This window comes from Schistocerca cancellata, chromosome 1 (genome assembly GCF_023864275.1).
Source record: "Schistocerca cancellata isolate TAMUIC-IGC-003103 chromosome 1, iqSchCanc2.1, whole genome shotgun sequence".
Taxonomy (NCBI): domain Eukaryota; kingdom Metazoa; phylum Arthropoda; class Insecta; order Orthoptera; family Acrididae; genus Schistocerca; species Schistocerca cancellata.
This window is the reverse complement of record NC_064626.1, coordinates 479,769,182-479,784,710: the sequence shown is the minus strand read 5'-3', so window position 1 is coordinate 479,784,710 and position 15,529 is coordinate 479,769,182. Positions and strand designations below refer to the sequence as shown.

General features: G+C 53.2%; 1 protein-coding gene and 26 non-coding genes across 27 annotated transcripts in view; all 27 read right to left on the bottom strand.

The window, feature by feature from the left end:
- Positions 1-15,529, bottom strand: part of LOC126184654 (calphotin-like) — a 137,231-nt gene that overhangs the window by 73,368 nt on the left and 48,334 nt on the right. The window lies entirely within an intron of this gene.
- Positions 308-389, bottom strand: Trnal-uag (transfer RNA leucine (anticodon UAG)). The gene has a single exon. It is a non-coding gene; the product is annotated as a tRNA-Leu (tRNA).
- Positions 1,146-1,217, bottom strand: Trnah-gug (transfer RNA histidin (anticodon GUG)). The gene has a single exon. It is a non-coding gene; the product is annotated as a tRNA-His (tRNA).
- On the bottom strand, positions 1,593-1,664 carry Trnae-cuc (transfer RNA glutamic acid (anticodon CUC)). Its single transcript has one exon. It is a non-coding gene; the product is annotated as a tRNA-Glu (tRNA).
- Positions 2,092-2,173, bottom strand: Trnal-uag (transfer RNA leucine (anticodon UAG)). Its single transcript has one exon. It is a non-coding gene; the product is annotated as a tRNA-Leu (tRNA).
- Positions 2,930-3,001, bottom strand: Trnah-gug (transfer RNA histidin (anticodon GUG)). Its single transcript has one exon. It is a non-coding gene; the product is annotated as a tRNA-His (tRNA).
- On the bottom strand, positions 3,377-3,448 carry Trnae-cuc (transfer RNA glutamic acid (anticodon CUC)). The gene has a single exon. It is a non-coding gene; the product is annotated as a tRNA-Glu (tRNA).
- Positions 3,876-3,957, bottom strand: Trnal-uag (transfer RNA leucine (anticodon UAG)). The gene has a single exon. It is a non-coding gene; the product is annotated as a tRNA-Leu (tRNA).
- Trnah-gug (transfer RNA histidin (anticodon GUG)) lies at positions 4,714-4,785 on the bottom strand. The gene has a single exon. It is a non-coding gene; the product is annotated as a tRNA-His (tRNA).
- On the bottom strand, positions 5,161-5,232 carry Trnae-cuc (transfer RNA glutamic acid (anticodon CUC)). Its single transcript has one exon. It is a non-coding gene; the product is annotated as a tRNA-Glu (tRNA).
- On the bottom strand, positions 5,660-5,741 carry Trnal-uag (transfer RNA leucine (anticodon UAG)). The gene has a single exon. It is a non-coding gene; the product is annotated as a tRNA-Leu (tRNA).
- Trnah-gug (transfer RNA histidin (anticodon GUG)) lies at positions 6,498-6,569 on the bottom strand. The gene has a single exon. It is a non-coding gene; the product is annotated as a tRNA-His (tRNA).
- Trnae-cuc (transfer RNA glutamic acid (anticodon CUC)) lies at positions 6,945-7,016 on the bottom strand. The gene has a single exon. It is a non-coding gene; the product is annotated as a tRNA-Glu (tRNA).
- On the bottom strand, positions 7,444-7,525 carry Trnal-uag (transfer RNA leucine (anticodon UAG)). The gene has a single exon. It is a non-coding gene; the product is annotated as a tRNA-Leu (tRNA).
- On the bottom strand, positions 8,282-8,353 carry Trnah-gug (transfer RNA histidin (anticodon GUG)). Its single transcript has one exon. It is a non-coding gene; the product is annotated as a tRNA-His (tRNA).
- On the bottom strand, positions 8,729-8,800 carry Trnae-cuc (transfer RNA glutamic acid (anticodon CUC)). Its single transcript has one exon. It is a non-coding gene; the product is annotated as a tRNA-Glu (tRNA).
- Positions 9,228-9,309, bottom strand: Trnal-uag (transfer RNA leucine (anticodon UAG)). Its single transcript has one exon. It is a non-coding gene; the product is annotated as a tRNA-Leu (tRNA).
- Positions 10,066-10,137, bottom strand: Trnah-gug (transfer RNA histidin (anticodon GUG)). Its single transcript has one exon. It is a non-coding gene; the product is annotated as a tRNA-His (tRNA).
- Trnae-cuc (transfer RNA glutamic acid (anticodon CUC)) lies at positions 10,513-10,584 on the bottom strand. Its single transcript has one exon. It is a non-coding gene; the product is annotated as a tRNA-Glu (tRNA).
- Trnal-uag (transfer RNA leucine (anticodon UAG)) lies at positions 11,012-11,093 on the bottom strand. Its single transcript has one exon. It is a non-coding gene; the product is annotated as a tRNA-Leu (tRNA).
- Positions 11,850-11,921, bottom strand: Trnah-gug (transfer RNA histidin (anticodon GUG)). The gene has a single exon. It is a non-coding gene; the product is annotated as a tRNA-His (tRNA).
- Positions 12,287-12,358, bottom strand: Trnae-cuc (transfer RNA glutamic acid (anticodon CUC)). The gene has a single exon. It is a non-coding gene; the product is annotated as a tRNA-Glu (tRNA).
- Trnal-uag (transfer RNA leucine (anticodon UAG)) lies at positions 12,786-12,867 on the bottom strand. Its single transcript has one exon. It is a non-coding gene; the product is annotated as a tRNA-Leu (tRNA).
- On the bottom strand, positions 13,624-13,695 carry Trnah-gug (transfer RNA histidin (anticodon GUG)). Its single transcript has one exon. It is a non-coding gene; the product is annotated as a tRNA-His (tRNA).
- Positions 14,061-14,132, bottom strand: Trnae-cuc (transfer RNA glutamic acid (anticodon CUC)). Its single transcript has one exon. It is a non-coding gene; the product is annotated as a tRNA-Glu (tRNA).
- Trnal-uag (transfer RNA leucine (anticodon UAG)) lies at positions 14,560-14,641 on the bottom strand. The gene has a single exon. It is a non-coding gene; the product is annotated as a tRNA-Leu (tRNA).
- Positions 15,398-15,469, bottom strand: Trnah-gug (transfer RNA histidin (anticodon GUG)). The gene has a single exon. It is a non-coding gene; the product is annotated as a tRNA-His (tRNA).

Sequence of the window (15,529 nt, the reverse complement as noted above, 5' to 3'; positions counted from 1 at the left end):
AACGCCAGCAATGATGAGAGCAAAAGGCGCTTACAAATCCTGTCGTTGCACCACGCACTGTTCTACGGCAATTCACGAAGCAGAAGCTGTTTTCTTTGCAGGCAATGAGTGCAGCCGTCTTCGACTCAGGAAACAATTACACATTTGGCAGGTGTGGGATTGGAACCCACGCCTCCGAAGAGACTGGTGCCTGAAACCAGCGCTTTACACCGCTCGGCCACGCTACCTACACAACACGCGCGTCACAAGAGCTGCATCCTACCCTACGAGAACACACAGCAGCGGCACAAAAATGAGACGTAAAAACTGGCAACGGTGGGATTCGAACCCACGCCTCCGAAGAGACTGGTGCCTAAAACCAGCGCCTTAGACCGCTCGGCCACGTTACCGTTGGACCACGAGCGGCAAAACGTTTCCTTTGTAGTACAAAGATCACTCCGAAATGTAAGTGTCTTGGCAATCGCTGTGCCGTGTATGTCCACTGCTCTCCCACTGGAAGCGTCTCTTTAGGCCATCCACAACAAGAAAATGCCGTGCCCGCCGTATGGGAGCGACGCCACTTGTCTGTAGCTGTCGTAGTTAAGGAGACAGCAGCTCCTGGATTCGAACCCACGCCTACGAAGAGACTGGTGCCTTAAACCAGTGCCTTAAACCAGTGCCTTAGAGCGCTATTTTTCATAGTATTTTTTCCATGCAGCAGATCCACACATGACGTGGCTCACTGGAGTAGTATGCGACATAGGATGGAAAATACAGTTCCCGCCCGGGATCGAACCGGGGGTCCTTCTGCGTGTGAAGCAGACGAGATAACCGCTACACTACTTTTTTATTTTTGAGCGCTCGGCCACGCTACGTGCGCTGCATTGGGCGCCAGTTTTCCCAGCATTTGTAGAAACAGTGCACGTCACAGCTTCCTGTTCTGCTGGCACTTGTTGCTCATCCATCGCACTTCAAATAACTGCCCTTTTCGACTGCAGAGAGCAGCGGACGTCCGCGCTCTGGGAGGCGACATTACATGTTGGTGATGAAGTGGTAGTACAAACTGCGGCCTGCGGAACACGAGTGAAAAATCAAGAGAGCACTGTAATTTCGAGTACTCGTGCACTATCTCTATAGCAACGGCAGCAAGGCAAAACTTTCAAAAGTGCCGTGACCAGGATTCGAACCTGGGTTATTGCGGCCACAACGCAATGTCCTAACCACTAGACGATCACGGCCACGGAGGCGCCCGCCAAAGCAGCTGGCGGGAATGCAAGTGGCGGCACACAGCAAAGCCCAGCCCACAGTGTCACGCCACAGCAGTGTCAGACACGTTCTCCATCACATGTATACAAACAAATGAACGCGCCTGCGCTGTCAGGACACTAACTACAGTGGTTAGCTGCATTCACCTCCGTGGCAATGTCTTGCAGTCCTCCAAGCCTCTTCGCTACAGGTACGTGGCTCGACAACAAGTGGACACACGCCGCATCTCTCTCGCCGTCGGGTGTTGCCGTGAATCATACTTAACGTAGCTTTCTGCACGCGTCAGCGTAGCGTCAGTCGAGCAAAGTCGAGACAAGTCGCATAAGAGGAGCAACAAAAACGCGCATTTCCGGTACCGGGAATCGAACCCGGGCCTCCTGGGTGAGAGCCAGGTATCCTAGCCACTAGACCACACCGGATAACGACGGCAGTGCTCTTCCAGCGAACGCAGCAATCAGGCACGGTTAACTGACAACTGTAAAAAAATCCACTCTCTCACGTTATAGAACGGCGTGCTCCGGACGCATTTCGTGGACACGAACGCCAGCAATGATGAGAGCAAAAGGCGCTTACAAATCCTGTCGTTGCACCACGCACTGTTCTACGGCAATTCACGAAGCAGAAGCTGTTTTCTTTGCAGGCAATGAGTGCAGCCGTCTTCGACTCAGGAAACAATTACACATTTGGCAGGTGTGGGATTGGAACCCACGCCTCCGAAGAGACTGGTGCCTGAAACCAGCGCTTTACACCGCTCGGCCACGCTACCTACACAACACGCGCGTCACAAGAGCTGCATCCTACCCTACGAGAACACACAGCAGCGGCACAAAAATGAGACGTAAAAACTGGCAACGGTGGGATTCGAACCCACGCCTCCGAAGAGACTGGTGCCTAAAACCAGCGCCTTAGACCGCTCGGCCACGTTACCGTTGGACCACGAGCGGCAAAACGTTTCCTTTGTAGTACAAAGATCACTCCGAAATGTAAGTGTCTTGGCAATCGCTGTGCCGTGTATGTCCACTGCTCTCCCACTGGAAGCGTCTCTTTAGGCCATCCACAACAAGAAAATGCCGTGCCCGCCGTATGGGAGCGACGCCACTTGTCTGTAGCTGTCGTAGTTAAGGAGACAGCAGCTCCTGGATTCGAACCCACGCCTACGAAGAGACTGGTGCCTTAAACCAGTGCCTTAAACCAGTGCCTTAGAGCGCTATTTTTCGTAGTATTTTTTCCATGCAGCAGATCCACACATGACGTGGCTCACTGGAGTAGTATTCGACTTAGGATGGAAAATACAGTTCCCGCCCGGGATCGAACCGGGGGTCCTTCTGCGTGTGAAGCAGACGCGATAACCGCTACACTACTTTTTTATTTTTGAGCGCTCGGCCACGCTACGTGCGCTGCATTGGGCGCCAGTTTTCCCAGCATTTGTAGAAACAGTGCACGTCACAGCTTCCTGTTCTGCTGGCACTGGTTGCTCATCCATCGCACTTCAAACAACTGCCCTTTTCGACTGCAGAGAGCAGCGGACGTCCGCGCTCTGGGAGGCGACATTACATGTTGGTGATGAAGTGGTAGTACAAACTGCGGCCTGCGGAACACGAGTGAAAAATCAAGAGAGCACTGTAATTTCGAGTACTCGTGCACTATCTCTATAGCAACGGCAGCAAGGCAAAACTTTCAAAAGTGCCGTGACCAGGATTCGAACCTGGGTTATTGCGGCCACAACGCAATGTCCTAACCACTAGACGATCACGGCCACGGAGGCGCCCGCCAAAGCAGCTGGCGGGAATGCAAGTGGCGGCACACAGCAAAGCCCAGCCCACAGTGTCACGCCACAGCAGTGTCAGACACGTTCTCCATCACATGTATACAAACAAATGAACGCGCCTGCGCTGTCAGGACACTAACTACAGTGGTTAGCTGCATTCACCTCCGTGGCAATGTCTTGCAGTCCTCCAAGCCTCTTCGCTACAGGTACGTGGCTCGACAACAAGTGGACACACGCCGCATCTCTCTCGCCGTCGGTTGTTGCCATGAATCATACTTAACATAGCTTTCTGCACGCGTCAGCGTAGCGTCAGTCGAGCAAAGTCGAGACAAGTCGCATAAGAGGAGCAACAAAAACGCGCATTTCCGGTACCGGGAATCGAACCCGGGCCTCCTGGGTGAGAGCCAGGTATCCTAGCCACTAGACCACACCGGATAACGACGGCAGTGCTCTTCCAGCGAACGCAGCAATCAGGCACGGTTAACTGACAACTGTAAAAAAATCCACTCTCTCACGTTATAGAACGGCGTGCTCCGGACGCATTTCGTGGACACGAACGCCAGCAATGATGAGAGCAAAAGGCGCTTACAAATCCTGTCGTTGCACCACGCACTGTTCTACGGCAATTCACGAAGCAGAAGCTGTTTTCTTTGCAGGCAATGAGTGCAGCTGTCTTCGACTCAGGAAACAATTACACATTTGGCAGGTGTGGGATTGGAACCCACGCCTCCGAAGAGACTGGTGCCTGAAACCAGCGCTTTACACCGCTCGGCCACGCTACCTACACAACACGCGCGTCACAAGAGCTGCATCCTACCCTACGAGAACACACAGCAGCGGCACAAAAATGAGACGTAAAAACTGGCAACGGTGGGATTCGAACCCACGCCTCCGAAGAGACTGGTGCCTAAAACCAGCGCCTTAGACCGCTCGGCCACGTTACCGTTGGACCACGAGCGGCAAAACGTTTCCTTTGTAGTACAAAGATCACTCCGAAATGTAAGTGTCTTGGCAATCGCTGTGCCGTGTATGTCCACTGCTCTCCCACTGGAAGCGTCTCTTTAGGCCATCCACAACAAGAAAATGCCGTGCCCGCCGTATGGGAGCGACGCCACTTGTCTGTAGCTGTCGTAGTTAAGGAGACAGCAGCTCCTGGATTCGAACCCACGCCTACGAAGAGACTGGTGCCTTAAACCAGTGCCTTAAACCAGTGCCTTAGAGCGCTATTTTTCGTAGTATTTTTTCCATGCAGCAGATCCACACATGACGTGGCTCACTGGAGTAGTATGCGACATAGGATGGAAAATACAGTTCCCGCCCGGGATCGAACCGGGGGTCCTTCTGCGTGTGAAGCAGACGCGATAACCGCTACACTACTTTTTTATTTTTGAGCGCTCGGCCACGCTACGTGCGCTGCATTGGGCGCCAGTTTTCCCAGCATTTGTAGAAACAGTGCACGTCACAGCTTCCTGTTCTGCTGGCACTGGTTGCTCATCCATCGCACTTCAAACAACTGCCCTTTTCGACTGCAGAGAGCAGCGGACGTCCGCGCTCTGGGAGGCGACATTACATGTTGGTGATGAAGTGGTAGTACAAACTGCGGCCTGCGGAACACGAGTGAAAAATCAAGAGAGCACTGTAATTTCGAGTACTCGTGCACTATCTCTATAGCAACGGCAGCAAGGCAAAACTTTCAAAAGTGCCGTGACCAGGATTCGAACCTGGGTTATTGCGGCCACAACGCAATGTCCTAACCACTAGACGATCACGGCCACGGAGGCGCCCGCCAAAGCAGCTGGCGGGAATGCAAGTGGCGGCACACAGCAAAGCCCAGCCCACAGTGTCACGCCACAGCAGTGTCAGACACGTTCTCCATCACATGTATACAAACAAATGAACGCGCCTGCGCTGTCAGGACACTAACTACAGTGGTTAGCTGCATTCACCTCCGTGGCAATGTCTTGCAGTCCTCCAAGCCTCTTCGCTACAGGTACGTGGCTCGACAACAAGTGGACACACGCCGCATCTCTCTCGCCGTCGGTTGTTGCCATGAATCATACTTAACGTAGCTTTCTGCACGCGTCAGCGTAGCGTCAGTCGAGCAAAGTCGAGACAAGTCGCATAAGAGGAGCAACAAAAACGCGCATTTCCGGTACCGGGAATCGAACCCGGGCCTCCTGGGTGAGAGCCAGGTATCCTAGCCACTAGACCACACCGGATAACGACGGCAGTGCTCTTCCAGCGAACGCAGCAATCAGGCACGGTTAACTGACAACTGTAAAAAAATCCACTCTCTCACGTTATAGAACGGCGTGCTCCGGACGCATTTCGTGGACACGAACGCCAGCAATGATGAGAGCAAAAGGCGCTTACAAATCCTGTCGTTGCACCACGCACTGTTCTACGGCAATTCACGAAGCAGAAGCTGTTTTCTTTGCAGGCAATGAGTGCAGCTGTCTTCGACTCAGGAAACAATTACACATTTGGCAGGTGTGGGATTGGAACCCACGCCTCCGAAGAGACTGGTGCTTGAAACCAGCGCTTTACACCGCTCGGCCACGCTACCTACACAACACGCGCGTCACAAGAGCTGCATCCTACCCTACGAGAACACACAGCAGCGGCACAAAAATGAGACGTAAAAACTGGCAACGGTGGGATTCGAACCCACGCCTCCGAAGAGACTGGTGCCTAAAACCAGCGCCTTAGACCGCTCGGCCACGTTACCGTTGGACCACGAGCGGCAAAACGTTTCCTTTGTAGTACAAAGATCACTCCGAAATGTAAGTGTCTTGGCAATCGCTGTGCCGTGTATGTCCACTGCTCTCCCACTGGAAGCGTCTCTTTAGGCCATCCACAACAAGAAAATGCCGTGCCCGCCGTATGGGAGCGACGCCACTTGTCTGTAGCTGTCGTAGTTAAGGAGACAGCAGCTCCTGGATTCGAACCCACGCCTACGAAGAGACTGGTGCCTTAAACCAGTGCCTTAAACCAGTGCCTTAGAGCGCTATTTTTCGTAGTATTTTTTCCATGCAGCAGATCCACACATGACGTGGCTCACTGGAGTAGTATGCGACATAGGATGGAAAATACAGTTCCCGCCCGGGATCGAACCGGGGGTCCTTCTGCGTGTGAAGCAGACGCGATAACCGCTACACTACTTTTTTATTTTTGAGCGCTCGGCCACGCTACGTGCGCTGCATTGGGCGCCAGTTTTCCCAGCATTTGTAGAAACAGTGCACGTCACAGCTTCCTGTTCTGCTGGCACTGGTTGCTCATCCATCGCACTTCAAACAACTGCCCTTTTCGACTGCAGAGAGCAGCGGACGTCCGCGCTCTGGGAGGCGACATTACATGTTGGTGATGAAGTGGTAGTACAAACTGCGGCCTGCGGAACACGAGTGAAAAATCAAGAGAGCACTGTAATTTCGAGTACTCGTGCACTATCTCTATAGCAACAGCAGCAAGGCAAAACTTTCAAAAGTGCCGTGACCAGGATTCGAACCTGGGTTATTGCGGCCACAACGCAATGTCCTAACCACTAGACGATCACGGCCACGGAGGCGCCCGCCAAAGCAGCTGGCGGGAATGCAAGTGGCGGCACACAGCAAAGCCCAGCCCACAGTGTCACGCCACAGCAGTGTCAGACACGTTCTCCATCACATGTATACAAACAAATGAACGCGCCTGCGCTGTCAGGACACTAACTACAGTGGTTAGCTGCATTCACCTCCGTGGCAATGTCTTGCAGTCCTCCAAGCCTCTTCGCTACAGGTACGTGGCTCGACAACAAGTGGACACACGCCGCATCTCTCTCGCCGTCGGTTGTTGCCATGAATCATACTTAACGTAGCTTTCTGCACGCGTCAGCGTAGCGTCAGTCGAGCAAAGTCGAGACAAGTCGCATAAGAGGAGCAACAAAAACGCGCATTTCCGGTACCGGGAATCGAACCCGGGCCTCCTGGGTGAGAGCCAGGTATCCTAGCCACTAGACCACACCGGATAACGACGGCAGTGCTCTTCCAGCGAACGCAGCAATCAGGCACGGTTAACTGACAACTGTAAAAAAATCCACTCTCTCACGTTATAGAACGGCGTGCTCCGGACGCATTTCGTGGACACGAACGCCAGCAATGATGAGAGCAAAAGGCGCTTACAAATCCTGTCGTTGCACCACGCACTGTTCTACGGCAATTCACGAAGCAGAAGCTGTTTTCTTTGCAGGCAATGAGTGCAGCTGTCTTCGACTCAGGAAACAATTACACATTTGGCAGGTGTGGGATTGGAACCCACGCCTCCGAAGAGACTGGTGCTTGAAACCAGCGCTTTACACCGCTCGGCCACGCTACCTACACAACACGCGCGTCACAAGAGCTGCATCCTACCCTACGAGAACACACAGCAGCGGCACAAAAATGAGACGTAAAAACTGGCAACGGTGGGATTCGAACCCACGCCTCCGAAGAGACTGGTGCCTAAAACCAGCGCCTTAGACCGCTCGGCCACGTTACCGTTGGACCACGAGCGGCAAAACGTTTCCTTTGTAGTACAAAGATCACTCCGAAATGTAAGTGTCTTGGCAATCGCTGTGCCGTGTATGTCCACTGCTCTCCCACTGGAAGCGTCTCTTTAGGCCATCCACAACAAGAAAATGCCGTGCCCGCCGTATGGGAGCGACGCCACTTGTCTGTAGCTGTCGTAGTTAAGGAGACAGCAGCTCCTGGATTCGAACCCACGCCTACGAAGAGACTGGTGCCTTAAACCAGTGCCTTAAACCAGTGCCTTAGAGCGCTATTTTTCGTAGTATTTTTTCCATGCAGCAGATCCACACATGACGTGGCTCACTGGAGTAGTATGCGACATAGGATGGAAAATACAGTTCCCGCCCGGGATCGAACCGGGGGTCCTTCTGCGTGTGAAGCAGACGCGATAACCGCTACACTACTTTTTTATTTTTGAGCGCTCGGCCACGCTACGTGCGCTGCATTGGGCGCCAGTTTTCCCAGCATTTGTAGAAACAGTGCACGTCACAGCTTCCTGTTCTGCTGGCACTGGTTGCTCATCCATCGCACTTCAAACAACTGCCCTTTTCGACTGCAGAGAGCAGCGGACGTCCGCGCTCTGGGAGGCGACATTACATGTTGGTGATGAAGTGGTAGTACAAACTGCGGCCTGCGGAACACGAGTGAAAAATCAAGAGAGCACTGTAATTTCGAGTACTCGTGCACTATCTCTATAGCAACAGCAGCAAGGCAAAACTTTCAAAAGTGCCGTGACCAGGATTCGAACCTGGGTTATTGCGGCCACAACGCAATGTCCTAACCACTAGACGATCACGGCCACGGAGGCGCCCGCCAAAGCAGCTGGCGGGAATGCAAGTGGCGGCACACAGCAAAGCCCAGCCCACAGTGTCACGCCACAGCAGTGTCAGACACGTTCTCCATCACATGTATACAAACAAATGAACGCGCCTGCGCTGTCAGGACACTAACTACAGTGGTTAGCTGCATTCACCTCCGTGGCAATGTCTTGCAGTCCTCCAAGCCTCTTCGCTACAGGTACGTGGCTCGACAACAAGTGGACACACGCCGCATCTCTCTCGCCGTCGGTTGTTGCCATGAATCATACTTAACGTAGCTTTCTGCACGCGTCAGCGTAGCGTCAGTCGAGCAAAGTCGAGACAAGTCGCATAAGAGGAGCAACAAAAACGCGCATTTCCGGTACCGGGAATCGAACCCGGGCCTCCTGGGTGAGAGCCAGGTATCCTAGCCACTAGACCACACCGGATAACGACGGCAGTGCTCTTCCAGCGAACGCAGCAATCAGGCACGGTTAACTGACAACTGTAAAAAAATCCACTCTCTCACGTTATAGAACGGCGTGCTCCGGACGCATTTCGTGGACACGAACGCCAGCAATGATGAGAGCAAAAGGCGCTTACAAATCCTGTCGTTGCACCACGCACTGTTCTACGGCAATTCACGAAGCAGAAGCTGTTTTCTTTGCAGGCAATGAGTGCAGCTGTCTTCGACTCAGGAAACAATTACACATTTGGCAGGTGTGGGATTGGAACCCACGCCTCCGAAGAGACTGGTGCTTGAAACCAGCGCTTTACACCGCTCGGCCACGCTACCTACACAACACGCGCGTCACAAGAGCTGCATCCTACCCTACGAGAACACACAGCAGCGGCACAAAAATGAGACGTAAAAACTGGCAACGGTGGGATTCGAACCCACGCCTCCGAAGAGACTGGTGCCTAAAACCAGCGCCTTAGACCGCTCGGCCACGTTACCGTTGGACCACGAGCGGCAAAACGTTTCCTTTGTAGTACAAAGATCACTCCGAAATGTAAGTGTCTTGGCAATCGCTGTGCCGTGTATGTCCACTGCTCTCCCACTGGAAGCGTCTCTTTAGGCCATCCACAACAAGAAAATGCCGTGCCCGCCGTATGGGAGCGACGCCACTTGTCTGTAGCTGTCGTAGTTAAGGAGACAGCAGCTCCTGGATTCGAACCCACGCCTACGAAGAGACTGGTGCCTTAAACCAGTGCCTTAAACCAGTGCCTTAGAGCGCTATTTTTCGTAGTATTTTTTCCATGCAGCAGATCCACACATGACGTGGCTCACTGGAGTAGTATGCGACATAGGATGGAAAATACAGTTCCCGCCCGGGATCGAACCGGGGGTCCTTCTGCGTGTGAAGCAGACGCGATAACCGCTACACTACTTTTTTATTTTTGAGCGCTCGGCCACGCTACGTGCGCTGCATTGGGCGCCAGTTTTCCCAGCATTTGTAGAAACAGTGCACGTCACAGCTTCCTGTTCTGCTGGCACTGGTTGCTCATCCATCGCACTTCAAACAACTGCCCTTTTCGACTGCAGAGAGCAGCGGACGTCCGCGCTCTGGGAGGCGACATTACATGTTGGTGATGAAGTGGTAGTACAAACTGCGGCCTGCGGAACACGAGTGAAAAATCAAGAGAGCACTGTAATTTCGAGTACTCGTGCACTATCTCTATAGCAACAGCAGCAAGGCAAAACTTTCAAAAGTGCCGTGACCAGGATTCGAACCTGGGTTATTGCGGCCACAACGCAATGTCCTAACCACTAGACGATCACGGCCACGGAGGCGCCCGCCAAAGCAGCTGGCGGGAATGCAAGTGGCGGCACACAGCAAAGCCCAGCCCACAGTGTCACGCCACAGCAGTGTCAGACACGTTCTCCATCACATGTATACAAACAAATGAACGCGCCTGCGCTGTCAGGACACTAACTACAGTGGTTAGCTGCATTCACCTCCGTGGCAATGTCTTGCAGTCCTCCAAGCCTCTTCGCTACAGGTACGTGGCTCGACAACAAGTGGACACACGCCGCATCTCTCTCGCCGTCGGTTGTTGCCATGAATCATACTTAACGTAGCTTTCTGCACGCGTCAGCGTAGCGTCAGTCGAGCAAAGTCGAGACAAGTCGCATAAGAGGAGCAACAAAAACGCGCATTTCCGGTACCGGGAATCGAACCCGGGCCTCCTGGGTGAGAGCCAGGTATCCTAGCCACTAGACCACACCGGATAACGACGGCAGTGCTCTTCCAGCGAACGCAGCAATCAGGCACGGTTAACTGACAACTGTAAAAAAATCCACTCTCTCACGTTATAGAACGGCGTGCTCCGGACGCATTTCGTGGACACGAACGCCAGCAATGATGAGAGCAAAAGGCGCTTACAAATCCTGTCGTTGCACCACGCACTGTTCTACGGCAATTCACGAAGCAGAAGCTGTTTTCTTTGCAGGCAATGAGTGCAGCCGTCTTCGACTCAGGAACCAATTACACATTTGGCAGGTGTGGGATTGGAACCCACGCCTCCGAAGAGACTGGTGCCTGAAACCAGCGCTTTACACCGCTCGGCCACGCTACCTACACAACACGCGCGTCACAAGAGCTGCATCCTACCCTACGAGAACACACAGCAGCGGCACAAAAATGAGACGTAAAAACTGGCAACGGTGGGATTCGAACCCACGCCTCCGAAGAGACTGGTGCCTAAAACCAGCGCCTTAGACCGCTCGGCCACGTTACCGTTGGACCACGAGCGGCAAAACGTTTCCTTTGTAGTACAAAGATCACTCCGAAATGTAAGTGTCTTGGCAATCGCTGTGCCGTGTATGTCCACTGCTCTCCCACTGGAAGCGTCTCTTTAGGCCATCCACAACAAGAAAATGCCGTGCCCGCCGTATGGGAGCGACGCCACTTGTCTGTAACTGTCGTAGTTAAGGAGACAGCAGCTCCTGGATTCGAACCCACGCCTACGAAGAGACTGGTGCCTTAAACCAGTGCCTTAAACCAGTGCCTTAGAGCGCTATTTTTCGTAGTATTTTTTCCATGCAGCAGATCCACACATGACGTGGCTCACTGGAGTAGTATGCGACATAGGATGGAAAATACAGTTCCCGCCCGGGATCGAACCGGGGGTCCTTCTGCGTGTGAAGCAGACGCGATAACCGCTACACTACTTTTTTATTTTTGAGCGCTCGGCCACGCTACGTGCGCTGCATTGGGCGCCAGTTTTCCCAGCATTTGTAGAAACAGTGCACGTCACAGCTTCCTGTTCTGCTGGCACTGGTTGCTCATCCATCGCACTTCAAACAACTGCCCTTTTCGACTGCAGAGAGCAGCGGACGTCCGCGCTCTGGGAGGCGACATTACATGTTGGTGATGAAGTGGTAGTACAAACTGCGGCCTGCGGAACACGAGTGAAAAATCAAGAGAGCACTGTAATTTCGAGTACTCGTGCACTATCTCTATAGCAACGGCAGCAAGGCAAAACTTTCAAAAGTGCCGTGACCAGGATTCGAACCTGGGTTATTGCGGCCACAACGCAATGTCCTAACCACTAGACGATCACGGCCACGGAGGCGCCCGCCAAAGCAGCTGGCGGGAATGCAAGTGGCGGCACACAGCAAAGCCCAGCCCACAGTGTCACGCCACAGCAGTGTCAGACACGTTCTCCATCACATGTATACAAACAAATGAACGCGCCTGCGCTGTCAGGACACTAACTACAGTGGTTAGCTGCATTCACCTCCGTGGCAATGTCTTGCAGTCCTCCAAGCCTCTTCGCTACAGGTACGTGGCTCGACAACAACTGGACACACGCCGCATCTCTCTCGCCGTCGGTTGTTGCCATGAATCATACTTAACGTAGCTTTCTGCACGCGTCAGCGTAGCGTCAGTCGAGACAAGTCGCATAAGAGGAGCAACAAAAACGCGCATTTCCGGTACCGGGAATCGAACCCGGGCCTCCTGGGTGAGAGCCAGGTATCCTAGCCACTAGACCACACCGGATAACGACGGCAGTGCTCTTCCAGCGAACGCAGCAATCAGGCATGGTTAACTGACAACTGTAAAAATATCCACTCTCTCACGTTATAGAACGGCGTGCTCCGGACGCATTTCGTGGACACGAACGCCAGCAATGATGAGAGCAAAAGGCGCTTACAAATCCTGTAGTTGCACCACGCACTGTTCTACGGCAATTCACGAAGCAGAAGCTGTTTTCTTTGCAGGCAATGGGTGCAGCCGTCTTCGACACAGGAAACAATTACACGTTTGGCAGCTGTGGGATTGGAACCCACGCCTCCGAAGAGACTGGTGCCTGAAACCAGCGCTTTACACCGCTCGGCCACGCTACCTACACAACACGCGCGTCACAAGAGCTGCATCCTACCCTACGAGAACACACAGCAGCGGCACAAAAATGAGACGTAAAAACTGGCAACGGTGGGATTCGAACCCACGCCTCCGAAGAGACTGGTGCCTAAAACCAGCGCCTTAGACCGCTCGGCCACGTTACCGTTGGACCACGAGCGGCAAAACGTTTCCTTTGTAGTACAAAGATCACTCCGAAATGTAAGTGTCTTGGCAATCGCTGTGCCGTGTATGTCCACTGCTCTCCCACTGGAAGCGTCTCTTTAGGCCATCCACAACAAGAAAATGCCGTGCCCGCCGTATGGGAGCGACGCCACTTGTCTGTAGCTGTCGTAGTTAAGGAGACAGCAGCTCCTGGATTCGAACCCACGCCTACGAAGAGACTGGTGCCTTAAACCAGTGCCTTAAACCAGTGCCTTAGAGCGCTATTTTTCGTAGTATTTTTTCCATGCAGCAGATCCACACATGACGTGGCTCACTGGAGTAGTATGCGACATAGGATGGAAAATACAGTTCCCGCCCGGGATCGAACCGGGGGTCCTTCTGCGTGTGAAGCAGACGCGATAACCGCTACACTACTTTTTTATTTTTGAGCGCTCGGCCACGCTACGTGCGCTGCATTGGGCGCCAGTTTTCCCAGCATTTGTAGAAACAGTGCACGTCACAGCTTCCTGTTCTGCTGGCACTGGTTGCTCATCCATCGCACTTCAAACAACTGCCCTTTTCGACTGCAGAGAGCAGCGGACGTCCGCGCTCTGGGAGGCGACATTACATGTTGGTGATGAAGTGGTAGTACAAACTGCGGCCTGCGGAACACGAGTGAAAAATCAAGAGAGCACTGTAATTTCGAGTACTCGTGCACTATCTCTATAGCAACGGCAGCAAGGCAAAACTTTCAAAAGTGCCGTGACCAGGATTCGAACCTGGGTTATTGCGGCCACAACGCAATGTCCTAACCACTAGACGATCACGGCCACGGAGGCGCCCGCCAAAGCAGCTGGCGGGAATGCAAGTGGCGGCACACAGCAAAGCCCAGCCCACAGTGTCACGCCACAGCAGTGTCAGACACGTTCTCCATCACATGTATACAAACAAATGAACGCGCCTGCGCTGTCAGGACACTAACTACAGTGGTTAGCTGCATTCACCTCCGTGGCAATGTCTTGCAGTCCTCCAAGCCTCTTCGCTACAGGTACGTGGCTCGACAACAACTGGACACACGCCGCATCTCTCTCGCCGTCGGTTGTTGCCATGAATCATACTTAACGTAGCTTTCTGCACGCGTCAGCGTAGCGTCAGTCGAGACAAGTCGCATAAGAGTAGCAACAAAAACGCGCATTTCCGGTACCGGGAATCGAACCCGGGCCTCCTGGGTGAGAGCCAGGTATCCTAGCCACTAGACCACACCGGATAACGACGGCAGTGCTCTTCCAGCGAACGCAGCAATCAGGCATGGTTAACTGACAACTGTAAAAAAATCCACTCTCTCACGTTATAGAACGGCGTGCTCCGGACGCATTTCGTGGACACGAACGCCAGCAATGATGAGAGCAAAAGGCGCTTACAAATCCTGTAGTTGCACCACGCACTGTTCTACGGCAATTCACGAAGCAGAAGCTGTTTTCTTTGCAGGCAATGAGTGCAGCCGTCTTCGACACAGGAAACAATTACACGTTTGGCAGCTGTGGGATTGGAACCCACGCCTCCGAAGAGACTGGTGCCTGAAACCAGCGCTTTACACCGCTCGGCCACGCTACCTATACAACACGCGCGTCACAAGAGCTGCATCCTACCCTACGAGAACACACAGCAGCGGCACAAAAATGAGACGTAAAAACTGGCAACGGTGGGATTCGAACCCACGCCTCCGAAGAGACTGGTGCCTAAAACCAGCGCCTTAGACCGCTCGGCCACGTTACCGTTGGACCACGAGCGGCAAAACGTTTCCTTTGTAGTACAAAGATCACTCCGAAATGTAAGTGTCTTGGCAATCGCTGTGCCGTGTATGTCCACTGCTCTCCCACTGGAAGCGTCTCTTTAGGCCATCCACAACAAGAAAATGCCGTGCCCGCCGTATGGGAGCGACGCCACTTGTCTGTAGCTGTCGTAGTTAAGGAGACAGCAGCTCCTGGATTCGAACCCACGCCTACGAAGAGACTGGTGCCTTAAACCAGTGCCTTAAACCAGTGCCTTAGAGCGCTATTTTTCGTAGTATTTTTTCCATGCAGCAGATCCACACATGACGTGGCTCACTGGAGTAGTATGCGACATAGGATGGAAAATACAGTTCCCGCCCGGGATCGAACCGGGGGTCCTTCTGCGTGTGAAGCAGACGCGATAACCGCTACACTACTTTTTTATTTTTGAGCGCTCGGCCACGCTACGTGCGCTGCATTGGGCGCCAGTTTTCCCAGCATTTGTAGAAACAGTGCACGTCACAGCTTCCTGTTCTGCTGGCACTGGTTGCTCATCCATCGCACTTCAAACAACTGCCCTTTTCGACTGCAGAGAGCAGCGGACGTCCGCGCTCTGGGAGGCGACATTACATGTTGGTGATGAAGTGGTAGTACAAACTGCGGCCTGCGGAACACGAGTGAAAAATCAAGAGAGCACTGTAATTTCGAGTACTCGTGCACTATCTCTATAGCAACGGCAGCAAGGCAAAACTTTCAAAAGTGCAGTGACCAGGATTCGAACCTGGGTTATTGCGGCCACAACGCAATGTCCTAACCACTAGACGATCACGGCCACGGAGGCGCCCGCCAAAGCAGCTGGCGGGAATGCAAGTGGCGGCACACAGCAAAGCCC